Source organism: Aulonocara stuartgranti (assembly GCF_965226115.1).
Source record: "Aulonocara stuartgranti genome assembly, chromosome: 7".
Lineage (NCBI taxonomy): Eukaryota > Metazoa > Chordata > Actinopteri > Cichliformes > Cichlidae > Aulonocara > Aulonocara stuartgranti.
In genome coordinates, this window is record NC_138945.1 from 31080493 (window position 1) to 31097308 (window position 16816).

Sequence of the window (16816 nt, forward strand, 5' to 3'; positions counted from 1 at the left end):
TTAAAAGCCGATTATTTACATTTTGAACTAAGTGGAAATTGAACGAAAAATTTGACAACATAACCAGCTAAAGTGTAAGAATCAGAGAGGTCATTATAAAGAGAAAGAGGGAGGGTGAGATCCTTCTGTGCAATACTCCTTGTATACAAGGGTGACTAACTGGATACTTTGATGAAGCAAATTGGTCTATTGCTCCACAACCTTGCATCATAAAAATATTCGTAGTGAAAATTTCCCTCTCAGTTATGATTCCTAAATAACACCGTGGCCTCTGTGTGCACTCCATCCTGACTGGCTGGAGGGGTGTTAATTAGTTTGAAATAATCAGTTTTTTCAGTGCACTAGGACTTGATACTCAAGAATATGGGCTCACTGCACACATTCTGCTGAGTCAGAGTTCATGAATAGCTTTTGCTCTCACATAATTTCAGTGATAAATGGCTGTGGATGAAGCTTACGGGGAGCAATTTAATTGGCATGAATTCTAAGTCTTTCAATTATCATCACATCGTTCCGACTCTGACAATAATCTCTATCTCTGTTTCCTGAAATGTGTCATGAGTCTAACAATATCATCTGATTTAACATCCTATGAAACAATGCATGACTAAATTAGCTTGACTGTAAGCCAAACCAGTCTCGAATCTGCATTGCTCTTTTAAAATAATTTGTGTGACAAGCAAAGGCAAAAAAGAACAGAAAAAGTAGGCCCAGAAGAACTGGGTCAAATGGCATTTGAAAATAAAATAAAATAAAAATACATTAAAGTTAAGGTGATTGACATTGTTCATGTTAGACTTACCATGCTTCCAAATCAAGAAGATTTTTCTTTGATGTACAGTGCACTATGTACTAAGTACTTCCACATATACAGACAACCTTCAGTCAGGAATATAAACATAAAAATACATTTTTTTTGCTCAGTAATTCCCACCTAGTGCTTAGGGCTGTGCTGGACTTTGTTCTTTGAATAGTTTTTAATGTATAAGAGGCTTTTAGATCTTATTTTTCAAAGGACAGGCATGAGGGATTCTCATGAGGATGTGACACTCCCATTAAGAATGTAAGTCTTACAATATAGCACACAGATTAACAGGCCAGCTTTGTAGTCCCTGCCTGCAGCACCAAATCCAAATTGTGCATACATATTATTATATATTAGCACTACTTTAAGATTATGTTCTACTTGCCTAAACTAACGTGGACTAAGAATGTTATGGTTTTTTACTGTTAGTGCTTTTCTTCAACTCGTTGGTTTTAATGGATTTTTAAGGACATAATGGGCCACACTGTAATATTTTTCATGTTTTTTGCAATCCCTTTAATCCGATTAAACAAACCACGTGGGACTTGAGGAACAGTGCACACCTGTGGCACATTTGAAAACTTTGTTCACAAGGAATATATGACCAGTGTGTCTGTGAAAACCTGGCCTTAATCACTGTCAATCAAATCAGCTCCTGAGGGCCAGACAGTTTTATAATGCAGAATCCAGGTTGGTTCCTCTTGAAGGAATATAAGGTTGTTTGGACTAGAGAGTTCCAAGGCACAATATTATACCCAAAGTATGATCATAACACTGTAAGCATGCTGCCAATGGCTTTGAAAAGAATCTGTAAGTCTGGTCTCCTCATCAGGACCATTTAGTTCATTAGTCACTTGGCATTTTTAACCAACGCAGCTCAGTTTGAACATGTTCATGTATCCACATGCAATGAGGTACTACACCATTTCCTGTTGAGAAAAAAGCTTTTTTTTAAGCACATACAGTAACTCATTGAAAATGTTATTATTTAAAAATGATGTTTTCCTCAGTTAATTAATAGCTGACATATTGGTGATACTGATGGTGATTGACTGGGAATTAAATAAAATGAATCCTTTCATTCTGTTAAATTTCCACAACACTTGGTATCTGAATTTGGTTAAAGGTCAGCCATTCCTCCTGATGTTTGTGTAATTAGAACTCATTCTTAAATTTAGTGTGCACTTTCTTCACCATAACCAAATTCCCAGAAGCAAGAAAGTTTTTGGCTCTAGTACAAGCTCCATGTTTCAAAGTCTTAAAACCTCTGAACACTCTGGATCTTGCTAGTGTGGAGTTGCTCTTTGCCATTAACAAATGATTAAAATTGATCATGTGTCCACTTCCTATCATCTGCCTTTTAGTTAAAAAAGAAATAGACCACAGATACCCTGTTGTAGCTGGAAATATTGGATGCAGTGAGAAATGTTTCTGATGTGTGACTCAGACATGAGTTTAATGAAGTCTGATCATGATACACTATCCATTTCTCTTTTTTAGTGCAGCTATACTGTGTGTAGGCGAGGAAGGCTGTGAAGAAGACCATGTTTTAGTTTAGTTCCTTTGATTTAACAGCTTATTGAGTTTCTCAAACATGCAAAAAGCACTCATATGTATTGATTATGAGTTATTTCAAGAAAAGTGGGATTGTCATTTAATTAAAGCCACTATAAGCCATGGAAATCTACAGTCAAGCTTGGGAGTGATGACAATCTATTAAACTGTCAATTGTAAAACCCTTCTTATATCACTGAGCATTTGTTACAGTTAAACAAAATCTGGCATTCAACAGACAGACCGTGCTATAATCTCTGACAAGGAAAAAAAAGAAGACAAGAAATGTCAAAAAGACATTGAACAGCATGTCAACAAAATGCCTCTTTTAAAAATATATTTTGTCTGACTTTACTTTAATCTTTTTAACTTTTCACTGGAAGTTAGATGTAACAAAAAAAAGTTATAGATTATTGTATGGCTACACTTACATTTCAAAGGAATTTCACTCATTAAAAATTTAAGGAGTAGAGGAGGCGAGGAGCCAACAGGCTTATGAAACTGAAGCAATCAGATTTTAGTTTCTCACATGTGGTGAGACACAGGTAGGTGAGCAAAGAACAGAGGAAGAGTAATTAAGGGGGAGACAGATTTTTTTTTTCTTTTTTAACAGAAAATATCAAACTTGTGTCTGAGGAAAGTGAAATGCAGCACTAAAACCAGTAAAGATATATTTTTGACTGCCCTGATGGCTGTTTTAATTAAGGATGCACTGATTTTTAGCTTCTGTATTCAGTATATGTGAGTGTTTCTAAGGTTATGAGAAGCAGGAATATGTTGCACGACTGTGTTTTTCTTTCTACATATGCTGTTTGGAATATGAAGCATTTAAATTGCAGAGAAATTTATGTTACAGTGAGTTAAAAAAATACTATCCTATACTATTTTTCTACTATATTTAAATGCTTAGTTGTCAGTAAAATGTCCTTATAGGATAGCTACCGTGTTTTATATGATGTGATTCAGATGCCCAGCCATTACTTTTTCGATTGTATTAAGTAATATAACCTGAGGGTCACATTTTAATTACATATTTTTCTCAGTATAAATGCAGTTCAGAATTACTGAAGGGTCTTAGCCAGCATTTTAAAATGGTATTGCTTTATGTGTCTGGGTGAATTTGCCAATAACACCATAATTACAGCATTTATGAAGCTTTGATTTAAAGTGATATTGACCCCTCCAGTAATGAGGCTCGAGCTCTCTCAAATTAACATATTGTAGCACCAAAATGACCACATATATCAATTGAATGCCATTATAATCCTGTGAATGAAGTGGCCAGAGAGCAAGAGGTAGTCGTGTACAACATGAGGATGAAAGTGAGAGGAAATAATTTAAAAAAGTCAATATGGCAGATGTAGATAGAGAGAAAAAGGTGAGAGGAAATCGGGTGAAAAGACGGGAGAAATGCGAAGAAGTAAAATATAGAGAAATAAAGAGACATGGGCTGTGAAGCACATGAATTGCAGATGGGTAGACACAGAGAAAGATAGAGATATGAGAGGAGTCAGGCCACCAGATGGTCTAATGACCACAGGAAATATTACATCTGGCAACTGCACACCAACATTAATGACACCAGTCATTTAAGAGCCCTGAGAAGAGCTGCTGTGTATGTGTGCATGTCTTCCTGGGGGAGCATGCATGTGGCTCATTTAACTGTACTTGCAAGGTCAAGAAGGCCCTCTAATTACTGCATAATTAACCAAAAGGCAAGGTCTGGAGACATTAACCTTCATTGTGTGATTAAAAAGAATGGCAGGTCAAGGTTCGGACACTGCACTGTATGCAAACTTCTTCATCAATATTTCTTCATATAAAAATTAATTCAGGTCAGGTCTGTCAACTTGCAAATCTGTGTATTTGCGCCGCATTGTTGGCCTTGTTGAAGTTGGGTTGTTTTTAGCACCTTATTACGAGTCTGTTTTTATTTCAAATCCTCTGATGGAATCTAAACAAAAGCAGATATAGACATGCATGCTACAGATATGTCTTTTACATAACAGACTTTAATCAAGCTGACAAGCTTGCTAACTTAAGACGTTGTCCTTCATCACCAAAAGTCTTTGATAATTAAAATGATGTAGGTAGCGGTGATGCATGTGTAGGAAAAGCTGATTATCACGGAGCTTAAAAAAATAGTATGTTTCATATCTCACAGGATACTGATGCACCCCCTCAAGGATGTACACTCTTTACCTCAACGAAGAACCAAACCATATCTTTAAAATTTTATGTTCATATTAAAATGACACAGAGGCCTTTAAAGCCACTTTTATACTTTTTTTAAAAAAATAAAACATAAATACTAAAGGAATAGAAATGAGTAAAAAGTTCACAGTTTACTTTCAGTCATCATATCACATTTGCCCATGAACAGTGGTTAGCACTGTTGCTGCACAGCAAGAAGGTCCTGCGTTCGATTCTGTTTGCTTACTATGTGGAGTGTGCATGGTCTCCCCATGTCCCTGGGTTTTCTCCTCACACAGTGTGAAGACACACAGTTAGTGAGGTTAGGTTAATTGCCAATTTTGAATTGACCCTAGGTGTGAGTGATTGTCTGTCTCTCTGTGTTAGCCCTGTGACAGCACATGTAACCTCACGTGAACCTGAATTGGATAAGTGGAAGAAAACGGATGGATCTCATAACATCTTTGTCCTTAGTGTTTGATTTCATTATAGAACAATATAGACTACAAACAACATTTATGTAATGTAAAGTGTATAGATATAAATTCTCTCTCCATCTATTTGTATCTCTCTCTTGGTCCTCCGTTCCTTCCTCCCTTCCCATTCTCTCTCTTATCTGTTCCTCATGGGTCTATATGAAATATTCCAACCAGGCTCCTACAGTGAACACATAATTAGAAACCACTGAACCGTGGCTCTAACATGGGAGCTTTACTCCTATCTGTTTGGTGAAAGGGGGTTGAGAAGGTGGGGGTGGGTCGCCTGTAAAACATCTTCATGGTCAGAATACTACACCAGCCTGAAATACTGACGGCCTACAATACATTTAGATAGATATTAGGAGAAGGGGGGAGAGAGAGCAGTGGATACATGAGGTAGAATGGGTAAATGGATTGATAGATGAGCCATGGGGGAGAAGAGAGTCATCAACAGAAATGGAAAGAGAGAGTCATGGCTGGCGTCCATTAGTTCTGTTTTCCACAGCAAGGGATTTTCTTTTTTTTTTCTTTTTTAAAATTTCCATTGTCATCAATTATCCAGCATCACCAGGCAAGGGTTGGATTTTAAACAAAGCTAATGAGAAAACAGCTAAAAAAAACAATGATACGGTAGGTGATGACATTTACAGAACAGCCACAATCCCACTATTTATACATGCACAAAAATATGTTGAGTTCTGGCTTCTTGGCCACTATTGATTCTACTAATATCCTTGCTCTTATTCTGCTTTGAGGTGTTTTGAGCCACAATATCATATTGATGAAAACTGAACAGCATTGAAAACCTGAAGCTTAATAAGCTATGTATTTGATCTGAGAATTCAGCACTGCATACAAAGCGAGAGCAAGTTAGCAAGATCCCAAAAGATGCAATTGTGTTTTTGAGGTCAACGAAACTGTTAAAATGAAAAAGTAAATGTTTTCCAAAACAGCAGTTAATGAAACTGTAATGTTATGAGACTGTGTGAATGCATAGAGGAAACAGAACTATCAGTTTAATTTAAAAAAAAAATATTCATCTGCGATAATGAATCCAGAGTTTTAAAGGCTTTTTAAAAAAAATCTGAATATCCTGGAGATTCTTTACAAATAACAGCCTGGAGTTGTTAGTAGGGTAGATGCCTAATGTTAAGTCTAGTTTCTGGAAGAGTTTGTGTGTGTGCTTTGAGTCAAAACATCTATGACATTTCTGCTGTGCTTTGTCCACATAGGAAACAGATACTGAATGTCTTTTGGTGTTCAGCCTGCTGACACTCATTTAGGTCATGTACAGCTGTGGTGTGATGTTATAGCATGACCTACGTTTTACAGTGGTCAAAGTCGTAATTTGATTCCATAGCGTTATTTTTACTTTTTCTTGGTGATGTCACCATGTAACTCACCTGACCTTATACGGTTGTGTACCTTCATGTGGTTGTGCTTTGACTTTTACCTGACTTTGTCTCTGTGTGGCTTTATTCTGTTGTCATAGTGCGATTAGCTAGTTATGGTTTGTGCTGACGGCTTATTGCTGTATTAGAAAAGGACAGAAGAGCCTTTGGGACAGTTTGCATCACAGTGTGTCCTTGGACCATGCAGACGTTCACACATTGTCACATATAAAGCTGCACACACACACACACAAAAACACACAAATAGTCACACATAAGAACTTACACATGGTTATATTCTTACATACATATGTGAGATATCCACATGTGAAAGGACCATGTTTTTATGAGCCCTTCCTTTCAGCTAGAGCAGGAAATTGAATGTCCAGCAGCTTAGGCTGTTAATTAACATTTATGGCTCTAGATGACCGTTAGACTGGCTGTCACAGCCTTTACATCAAACCAGCTGGGGTATAAAAATTCAATCTCTATCCCTGACTCTATGCCAAAGTAATGATGGCAGATCATGATGTTGATTTGTTTTATAATTTTAAACTACACTGCACTGATCCCCTTTGGGGACACAATATTTGTTTGTCCTTTTATGCACAGGATGTCTGTGGAATACTTTTAAGGCATGCAGATATTTTGTTAAATCCCACAGACTAATTGCACGAGGGATTTAACGTTGGTCTCCTTCTGTCCGTTCAGTTGCTTTCTATGCTTCTGCTGAAGAAAAATCAGTTTTCACAGTAATTAATAAGTATTTACACAAATGTTAAAGATGAAAAATAAAATCTAGTAACAAATACATAAAACTTCTAACCATTAAATGAACTTATATGCATGTATATATTGTTTTTTTATACCACCAACATGAAATCCTGTCATTAATAAGGCCTGTCCAAATGGATGAATATGCTTGTGTTCTTAAAACTGTGCTAACAGTTAATTAAACACTTGATCATTTAACTATGTTTTTTAATAATTTTTTTATTTCTGCATTATGCTAGGGCACAGCTAAGCATTATAAAAAGGCTTCACACACTTTTTCTTACTTCTTTGATTCCTTCATAATGTTTTTTTTCTTTCTCTCCTGCTTTAAACTCTTTCATTTCTCATCTGTTCTCAGCCCACACAGTGGTCTATATTCCTTACAGCCGGGCCTGGCTTTCACAACTGAAACATTGATTAAATACAAGTCACGGTGAGAGACAGTTTGTTTCTGACAGTTACAGCGTAGAGTAAGACTTAGGAACTGGGAGCAAGTAAACCAGCATCCTGATCGATGGTCATCGACATGGCAACAAACAGCTTACTTAGGTAGACTGGGAGGAACCTCTACTTGCACAAAATGTTTGTATTTAAAATGTTTGTGTAATTGACAAAAACCTGCACAAGTATACATTAGTCCCTTCATTGAAAACTTCTAAATCAGTGTCGAATCTGTGACAAAACCTGATCAAAATTACTTATTTACTTTAGTGTCATTGCTACAGCCTCATTCACATCTGCGTCTGCACCGCCTATCACATGTACAGTATACACGCACGCATGAGCGCATGGGCACACGCACAGCAATACACAAATAGACATCAGACTCAATTCCTGTCACAGTCTGCCAATCTTCCAATAGTGTTTTGACCGCTTTTCCCTGGTCAAACTGTGTGTGAGCTGCATTTGTGTTGATATGTCACCGTGTATGTGTGTTAGTGTTCTGACAGCCACAGATAAGGTGGCAGTTATCTTATCATGCTGAGCCAACCTACTCTAACCCTCACAAACCTCAGGTGTCAGCATGTTGGCTTTTCACGAAGCACACTCCCCCACCACCATAACTCCATTTTCATGTCAATTTCACACCATTTTGCTCTCTGTCTCTGCCTTCCCTCCCCTCGGTCTTTATCTCTTGATTTCCCTCCTCATTCCTTTGTGATAGGCATTTAAGCCCATTTTAGTCCAGTTTGCTCTTCTGTTCTCCCTTCATCTCTCCCATTTGATCTTTCTTGCTATCCATCTACTTGGCCTTGTGATCAATGTCTTCTATCACTCGCCAAGTTTTGACAACATTTGCTGTCTTGCTTTCCTTTTTTTTTGCCCTTTTGCCTCTGCACTTTGCCTACATCCTAGGCTTGTTTTTAAGCTTATTTCATCTTCCTTTCTTGATTCTTCCATTTTTGTATCTTGCTTTCTCTTTACCACTAACCCTTCGCTCTCACAGTTCTCTCAGTGTCTAGAAGAGGTGAAAATTTACTTTAACATTGCTAGATAACCCCAGTTATTCTCAGTGTCTTTCTCATTGCCTTCCATACCTTCCACTCTGTTTTCAACACATTTTCATCCAGTCCTTTATTCACGGCTCAGTAGAGATGACAGCCTTTTATTATCAGTCTGCCAGTCATTTCACCATTTTCTAACTACCTTCTCTCCTTCTCTGTATCTCTTCTTTTCCCGTATTAGATGCCGTCATTCTTTGGTCTGCCAAGCTTCCCAGTCACCATTGTAGTCCTCTGGGCAAACCACCTTATCTAATTATTTAATTTTACTTTATTTTTATTTTATTATTTTTTTGTCTCAAAGGGTTTCAGTGCAATCAGCTAGCAGGCAGTTAAAAGGTGGCTCAATCAATGAAAGTAGTGGTTTGAGAGAACGAAAGCAAAATCAAGTACACTATTCAACATAAAAAGAGAGTATTATTACTGTAACATAAAAAATATTTAAGATAGTTTTTACATTCATATTTAAAACGGCTGTAACAGACTTTTTCTTTCAGTTAATTTTATCTTTTAATTTAGCATTTCATTTTACCTCATACCTTACCTCTCTTTACTCCCTGCTCACTTGTATTCCCGTCTTGTATGCCATATTTCATGGTGCACTCTCAATAATGAGAGTAGAGTATCAACTGAACTTGCTTCTGGGGTTTCTATCGTCTGTCTTTGCCCATTTTTAATTACTTTGAACATTTCCAATTGATTTTATCAACTTGACCCACAGTAAAATTATCACTTTCTGACTGGTAATATTGTTCATGCAAAACTGAGGCTGGAATATGAAGAGGTTACACCTGGCGAACTTGTTAGTACACCGGGTTCATTCCTATAAGAAAATGTAAAGGAATTATCAATAAGGAATACGTAACGTTAATAATGGTACAATGCCTGTCTGTATGTACTTCTGACATACATAAATATTTATCTTTTTCAAATAGCTTAAATTTAAATAGGTTTGATGTTTAAATCTAACACATTTTATGACACTGACAGAAACCTGCTCTTATAGGCCATAAGCCATACGTCTTCCCAGCTTTCTTGACATTTACACATTTTCTTATTCTTTAAGCAATCATTCTATTTTTGCTGTTTCAAAAGCACTCTTTAAATGAAGCCCTTCTCAATTATGAATAGTGTCTTTGTTTGCATTATGGTAAATTATAAATGGACTAATTTTATAGTACTTTTCTGCTTTTACCGGGCACTCAAATTACTTTTATTTTATGCCTTTAAATGCCAGCCTATCATGTATACACTCAGTCTTCAATGGATCCATTGGGAGTAATTTGGGGTTAGGTATCTAGCCCAACAAGACTGCAATTAGTATAGAAACTGCTTCATCTGCAGATTCAGTATCCATACATGTGCAACACTCAAAGTCAACTCTACAGTAATGTTCAAACAAGTTATTAAAAAAGGTAAAGACTATGGATTGTTATTTCATTGAAATGTAAGTAATTATTAACATTTTTTTTAATAAAGTCTTGCCCAGCAATAGTCCACCATAGTCTACTTGCCTACTTATAAATCTGAAAACCCGTAGCAATGACATACCTAACCAGATATCCATGAGTCAGCTCTGGAAAAAAAAAAGCTAAATAAAATAAAATAAAATAATTTTCAATAAAAGGTTTACTTTTTTAATTAAATGTTGAGACATATGATCATTCAACTACCATATCAAGTCAAAATTTTACTATTTTAACGTCTACTAATTGCAAAATTGATTTAAATTTATGAGAAAAAGCAAAAGCCTTGGGCCATCTGTTATGGGCTGGCAGGAAATCAAAAGCTGATTTTCTGTCATGTACAGTGCTGCTCTCTTTTCCATAATTCTGTTTTTGTCATGTCTACTAACAAGAAATCATTTATAGTGTGCAAAGCAGCTTTCCTCTCTTAAATCACTTAATTAACTTGACTACTGTAGGTGGAGTGAGAGTGAGGCTGACAGGTGATTGCAGCCTCAAGCCCCATGGTTGACCTCTCCTTGCTGACCATATATGTAAACCTGAAGTTAAAGACAGACACCAAGCTGCAATGAACACTGAATGTAATAAAGATGACTGAGAGACTGACACAAAGAGCCAAAAGGGAGAACGAGAACATCGTGTTTTCTTTTCTTTTGTTGAGGAAATAAACATGAAATGCAGCATGGTAAACAATGTTAATATGAAGGATGAAGGGAGAACATTTGCCGCTTCTGAACTGGCTTTCAGTGTTATCACTGTAGGTTAATTTCCAATGAAGGTCATTCAGTGAATTGGCTGTCTGTATTTCAGAAAGAAAGAAAAAAATCCTTGAGGGAAATCATTACTTTCCATTTTAGATTTATTTTCTTCTTGCTGTTTTTTTGCTCCTGATTAAATAAATTAGATTATTCTCATCAGATGCAAATTCCCAACTTGCATGCAGTTCACTAAAAGTCACATTAAGCATTTCTTATTGAGCTAGGTGACTAACTAGTTAGGTTGTGACACTAAATGAGAAACAAAACAAAACAAAAGCTGTATAGGAGCTGGTTTGCTTGTCACCCCTCCTTCTGTGTCCATCTTTTTCTATGTTCGTGCAGTCTATGGCTGAGCGCCCTCTCCACCCTGTTTTGTAGTGGGATAATAAACAATGGCCTTTTTCTGCTCTCCCTCAGTCCTCTTCATTTTCATCAGAGTACAGTATGACAATAAGACCCCTACCCATTATTTAGAACAGGCAGACAGAACATGATCCAAGATGAAGCATCTGCTGCAGTGATGTCAGATGACAGTTATGAAGCAGATTATAAGGCTTATAGCCTGAACTCACTGCCTCCAGTTCCCTCTCCTAACATCTTAACTATGCAATCCTTGCGTCTTTCACTGCAGGCTTCTTATGAGTTTTTTAACTTTATTTTTTTTGGTCTATTTTGTTTGTTTGGGTTTTTTTGTTAGTTTCCTTTAATTTGCATTCAAGATGATCTGAAATGTCGCCTCACTGCTCTGTCATAACTACACAATGAAAATTGTCACAAATACACCTGTGAATTTTTTTTTCTAAACCCCAGACAAAACCCAATTTGTTGCAACCCTCTAAAAATCCAGGGGATGTAGTGAAATAACCAATATGATTTTTGTTTGTTTAAATGTGGATCTAAAACCAATTCTGTTGTTTTTCTTGGTGAGACTTTACATATGCTGCTTCAGCTAATATGTCTTCTGTGTGTCCTTTACACAGAAGAACTTGCAATATGACATAGCATTGTCATATTGAACAGAACAAAAGTTACAAAGTCATGAATTTAATTCTGCTTTCATTACATTTTGTGGTGCTGGGTGAATATAAATAATTTAATTTGATATAATTTAGATTTTTTTAAACACTCAAATGTCTGTGAAGGTTCTCAGTCACTCAAAAACAAAACACTCAAATGTAATCTGCAAATAAAATAGCAGGTCAACCTGTTGTCAGTAGGTTTACCTCCTACTATGTTCATAGCTTCTGTTGCTATATGCTCTTTTAGTCTTTATCTTCTTAATCTGAGTCCTCTGCTCGGTATTAATAGCTCTGGTTTTAGCAGAAAGAGCAGGGAAACAGAGCAGACTGAGAGAACTGAGGGATTGTTGCCTGAATTCACATTGGATTTTGTGCAATGTGCAGCTCAGCGAATCTCCTTTCAGCCCATTGATTTATAATAGCATTCAACCAATGACAGCTAAATCTTTAAATTCTCTATGTTTAGTTTAGGGTTGGTTTTTTTTCTTCTTCTGTCCTCATTTGATAGCAGTAAGATATTAATGTTAATATTTCAGATATATTTCAGTGTGGAATCAACTCCTCCTTTTATTCACCAGCTCTGTGATGGCATGTCTAGTATGTTATGAGTACTTGTTAAATAATGAAAGGAACATTTGGATCACACATGCAATCTTGATCAATGAAATACTACTGACATAAAACATGTAATACTTTGAGAACAAATAATAGTGACTGGGAATTAAAATCACCAATATGTGATTTTATATGTGAAGATATATATGTGAGTTTAGTAGTCACGGTTTTCACAGTTTTTTTTTTTTTAATATGTTTGAGCTGAACCTGATTCCTCCTAAACTTTGACCTTATTCATGAAAACTTTTTCACAAGTCATACTAAAGAAATCAGGTGATTTGATAAACACAAGCCCAGCATCTGGATAATAAATAGTCTGTACACAAGGCAAACAGTCATACTGAGAAAACTTCATGTTATAATTAAAACCTGATTTTAAGCCATGATTTTGAGGTTTTACCGTGATTTTGCTGCCCACTAAAGTGAAAATTCACCCACACCTTGATGCTTTAGAGTCAGGATTATTAAAAAGTATTAGTAAGAAGGAACTCAGATATCTCTGGCTGCTGAACCAGGGTGATCTGCTGTTATGGGGGTGTTGAAAACACACATGCTGAGTTTGTAATTATCTCTTGAGAGTCTCTCAGTTTGCATTCTCATCTATCTATTTTAATCCTTCTGCTACTGTTCTCTATTCAGCTCCTCCTTGTTTTCTCCCTCAGTCATCCTTTCTTTAATAATCACGCTTTGACTATCCACATAAATATTTTTAGTCTCTCCTGCTAAAACTGTCAACTGCACCTGGAGACCTGGTGAATAGATTACTGCTGATTTACTTTTTTAAAATATTTATCTATTTACTTATTGTTGAAGGCTGCACTTTTTGTTTTTAGTGTTATTAATGATGGTTTGTTCTTAGTGATTCTGAAATTGTTTAAAGAAAAACTGCTGAATTGGAAAAGTTCAGCTGGTGTCAAAGTCTGGAAGAAGGATACAATTAGAGAAAAAGGTTTATGTGTTTGTGTAAAGAAACAAAAACTCCAGGAGAGACTGAAATAGGGAGAGAATCAGGGGAGCAAACAAGAAGAGGTAGAGTGAGTGATGGGTACAAAGTGTGTACTTGTCTTAAAGGGGATGTTTCACATGATAACATGTTCTGCAGCATTGCCACCAGTAACCCACTACCCCATCCTCCTTGTCCCCATGGCAAACACACACACACACACACACACACACACACACACACACACACACACACACACACGCACACACACACACACACACACACACACACACACACACACCTGTTATCTCTGCCTTCCCACCACCCAACCAGGCAGGCAGACAAGATTTCTGAAAATAAATAAATAACCTTCAAGAACAACAAGTTATACCGAATTCAGTTCAGTTCATCTATACCAGAAAATATTAGGAGACCGGATATCTGACAACATTTTTTAATGAACTGAAAACTAAAGGATGAAGGTAGGAAGAATAACAGTTCTGATAGGATTTATTTATGCTGCACAATTCAAGCTTTTTCATATTGTAAAGTGGACAGATGAATCCTGGCCAACAATGTTTACTGAGCAGTTGATTAAAACAGGATTTACATAGTAAGGCCATAACTTTTATTTCCGTTTCATCATTATTAAGCAAAGAGATTTTCGTTTGTTTTTATTTTAATGATATTGCAGTTCTTAATGACCAGGCATGTGCTTTGTGCTGTGTAGTGCACTGATCATCACTTTTAGTAGTATATATTAGATGTGTTAGCTTACTTAAAAAAAATCTAATAATAAATCCTCGGATGAGGTTTTTTTGTTTTTTCGAAACACTAAACCCTGCTGTACAGTAGAAATCTGCTATAAAACTTTGCAGTAATATACATCACTTAAATAAATTTGTTATTCAAATGTTGCTGCTCAACATTAGTTATACTACCTAGTTTAACCACTTTACTGTATTGGCTAAATTGTGTAGTAAGCAGTATTGCGGTAAACTTTGCAAAGATGGACGTTGCTGAACTAATGCAGTGGTATCTACAGTCGGCACTACTTTAGGTCCTGGGTAGCAGACATTATAATCAAGAGATATGGTACTGAAAGAATCCTCAAGAAATTTATGGGGGAATTTTGCAACAGTAAAGACTGTGGTACAATATATATCTTTCAAGGCTGAAAGATTTAAAACCATATTTGTGCAACGTCAGCCAACTTTTAAGTGATTTTTATCAGATTTAACTGGATATGTTCTGTAGTTTTTATGTCCCCTTGACCATTAAAATGAAAGTTAATTGAAAGAGTGCTTCAAAATAACTGCCCAAATAAGTGTCCAGAAGAGTAACAAGACTTGCTTCCTGAAGGAGTCATCAATTTGATAAAGTTATTTAGTAACAGTTGGCTAAATCCACCTTTATACTGATTGGAAAGCAGCCACGATATCACTCATCTAGCATCTGCTGTATTCCAGAATGTAGTGAGCTAAATCCACAAAGAGCAGTAAAATACAGCAGCAACATAGGTCAGCTGGATTTGCTACACCCCACAACGGACATTATTATCTAAAATTATTTCATTTCTGATTCATTTCACCTGCTTCCCACTACACCAGAACTTAGGGTTCTTTCACCTGCTCTATCCCACTTTAACCCTTGGCTATATTATTCAAGTCACACAATAATTGTAATTTATTAACAGGAGCTCCGATTATCTTTTATTTTTTCCAATGCTCAACATTTCACTTTTTCAAAACCACAAAATAGAAATTTTAGGGCTGAACCTCTTCACTCGTATCCATTATCTATGATTCGGCAGACTGTAATGGAGTTTGTTGTAGCTTTTATACTGGACACTAGACCACTTCATCAGAAGCATGACGTGGCTGCGGTAACAGCCGTTTTACAGCGCAGCAGATTTGGCTGATGTGCATGGCAAGTTAAATTACCATGAAGTGGAGCTAGAGTGTTTTTGTGTGTGTATCTGTGAGTGTGTCTAGCAGAATGTGAGAAGCGTGTAATAGGCTCACCTGTCTCTGCCTGCAGACTGATGGGCAGGTGGAGAAAATGAAAGCCAGATGGGAGGAAGAAGCGGTGGAGAAGGGTGGGTAGGGGGTAGATAAGACTGCAAAGACAGGATATGGTGTGGATGCATTCATATTTTATATTTTTACAAAATGGTAATGTGTCGCCTGCTTCAAACTGGAAGTGCAGTTTTAGAGTCTCTTTGGTGGGGTTTGCTAGTATTTTTAGCCGGATGTTCTACTTTTCAACAGTAATGTTTCAAATCTTTCTTTTAGATAGAGCTCACTTTTGACTGACATTGACTGTTTTTATGTATGCTTTTTTTTGGGGGGGGGGGGGGGGGGGGACTAGACTGCAAAGATAGGGATGACCTGATGATATTCTCAACCTCACCACAGATAATCACTCTTTAGAGGTTGTGACCACTTTGTCGTGTTCAAAAAGCTTAGGGAAAGGCAGGCCTAAATCCCCCCATTTTTAAATGACTGCTCAATCTCTTTAAAGATCAGATTCTCATATCCTGATGTCAAATCCTTAACAGTGCATTTTTAGTGTATGCAGTGACTAACTCCATGTTGTTTTTGACAGGGTGAAGAGGAGGAACGTGCTGACATTTTGCCCTGTCAGAAGTAAGTTTAATTCTTGTGTGTGTGTGTGTGTGTGTGTGCATGCTTTCTGTAGATCAAAACTCAAATCTGACTTGTTTTCTTGCCTTTATTTACAGTTTAGCTTTATGATGCATTGTGCTGATCGTGTTTTACAAAGTGCATTTAATGTTCACCACAAACAGGCAAAAAAGCTTGTTCGCCTCTTTGTTTTCCTGCCTAACCATGTCAGTAGTGAGATTGCATCATCTCGTAAATCTGTCGTGGTGACACATGAAACTTACATCACACCACTTTGACGATGATGGTTTTGACAGTGAGCATTCAAGATTAAATCAGTCAATGTGAGTCCCATGTGGTAAAAATAATGTAAGTGTGAATATACACCTTCAGGTACTTGATGAGATGATGAATATGAAATTTTTTGGCTCTCAAGAAAAAAAATATTTGAAAAAAAAAAAAAGTAATAAGCGATCCCAGTAGCTCTACTCTTTGAAAAGCTCTGGTCTGCCAGTATGGTGGTCTCTCCTTCTCTGTCAGTAGCATGTCTTCAGCTGTATCTGGTTGCTGTGGTGACATGTGTGTGTCAGCGGTAGGATGTGTGATGTGCTTGTGTGTGCGTGCGCATGGAGCGGCGGGTGTTGAAAGGACTCTGTAGAGGCAGAGTTCCCCTGTCCAGAAATTCCAGCAACA

At 36.8% G+C, this 16816-nt stretch overlaps 1 protein-coding gene across 2 annotated transcripts in view; it reads left to right on the top strand.

Annotated features, from left to right (window-relative positions):
• The window catches only part of cntfr (ciliary neurotrophic factor receptor), a 227353-nt gene that overhangs the window by 16510 nt on the left and 194027 nt on the right, over positions 1-16816 (top strand). For both annotated transcript variants that reach the window (XM_082538883.1, XM_082538884.1), the window contains exon 2: positions 16107-16147. The gene's annotated coding sequence lies outside the window, so the exon portion shown is untranslated. The remainder of the gene's footprint in view (positions 1-16106; positions 16148-16816) is intronic.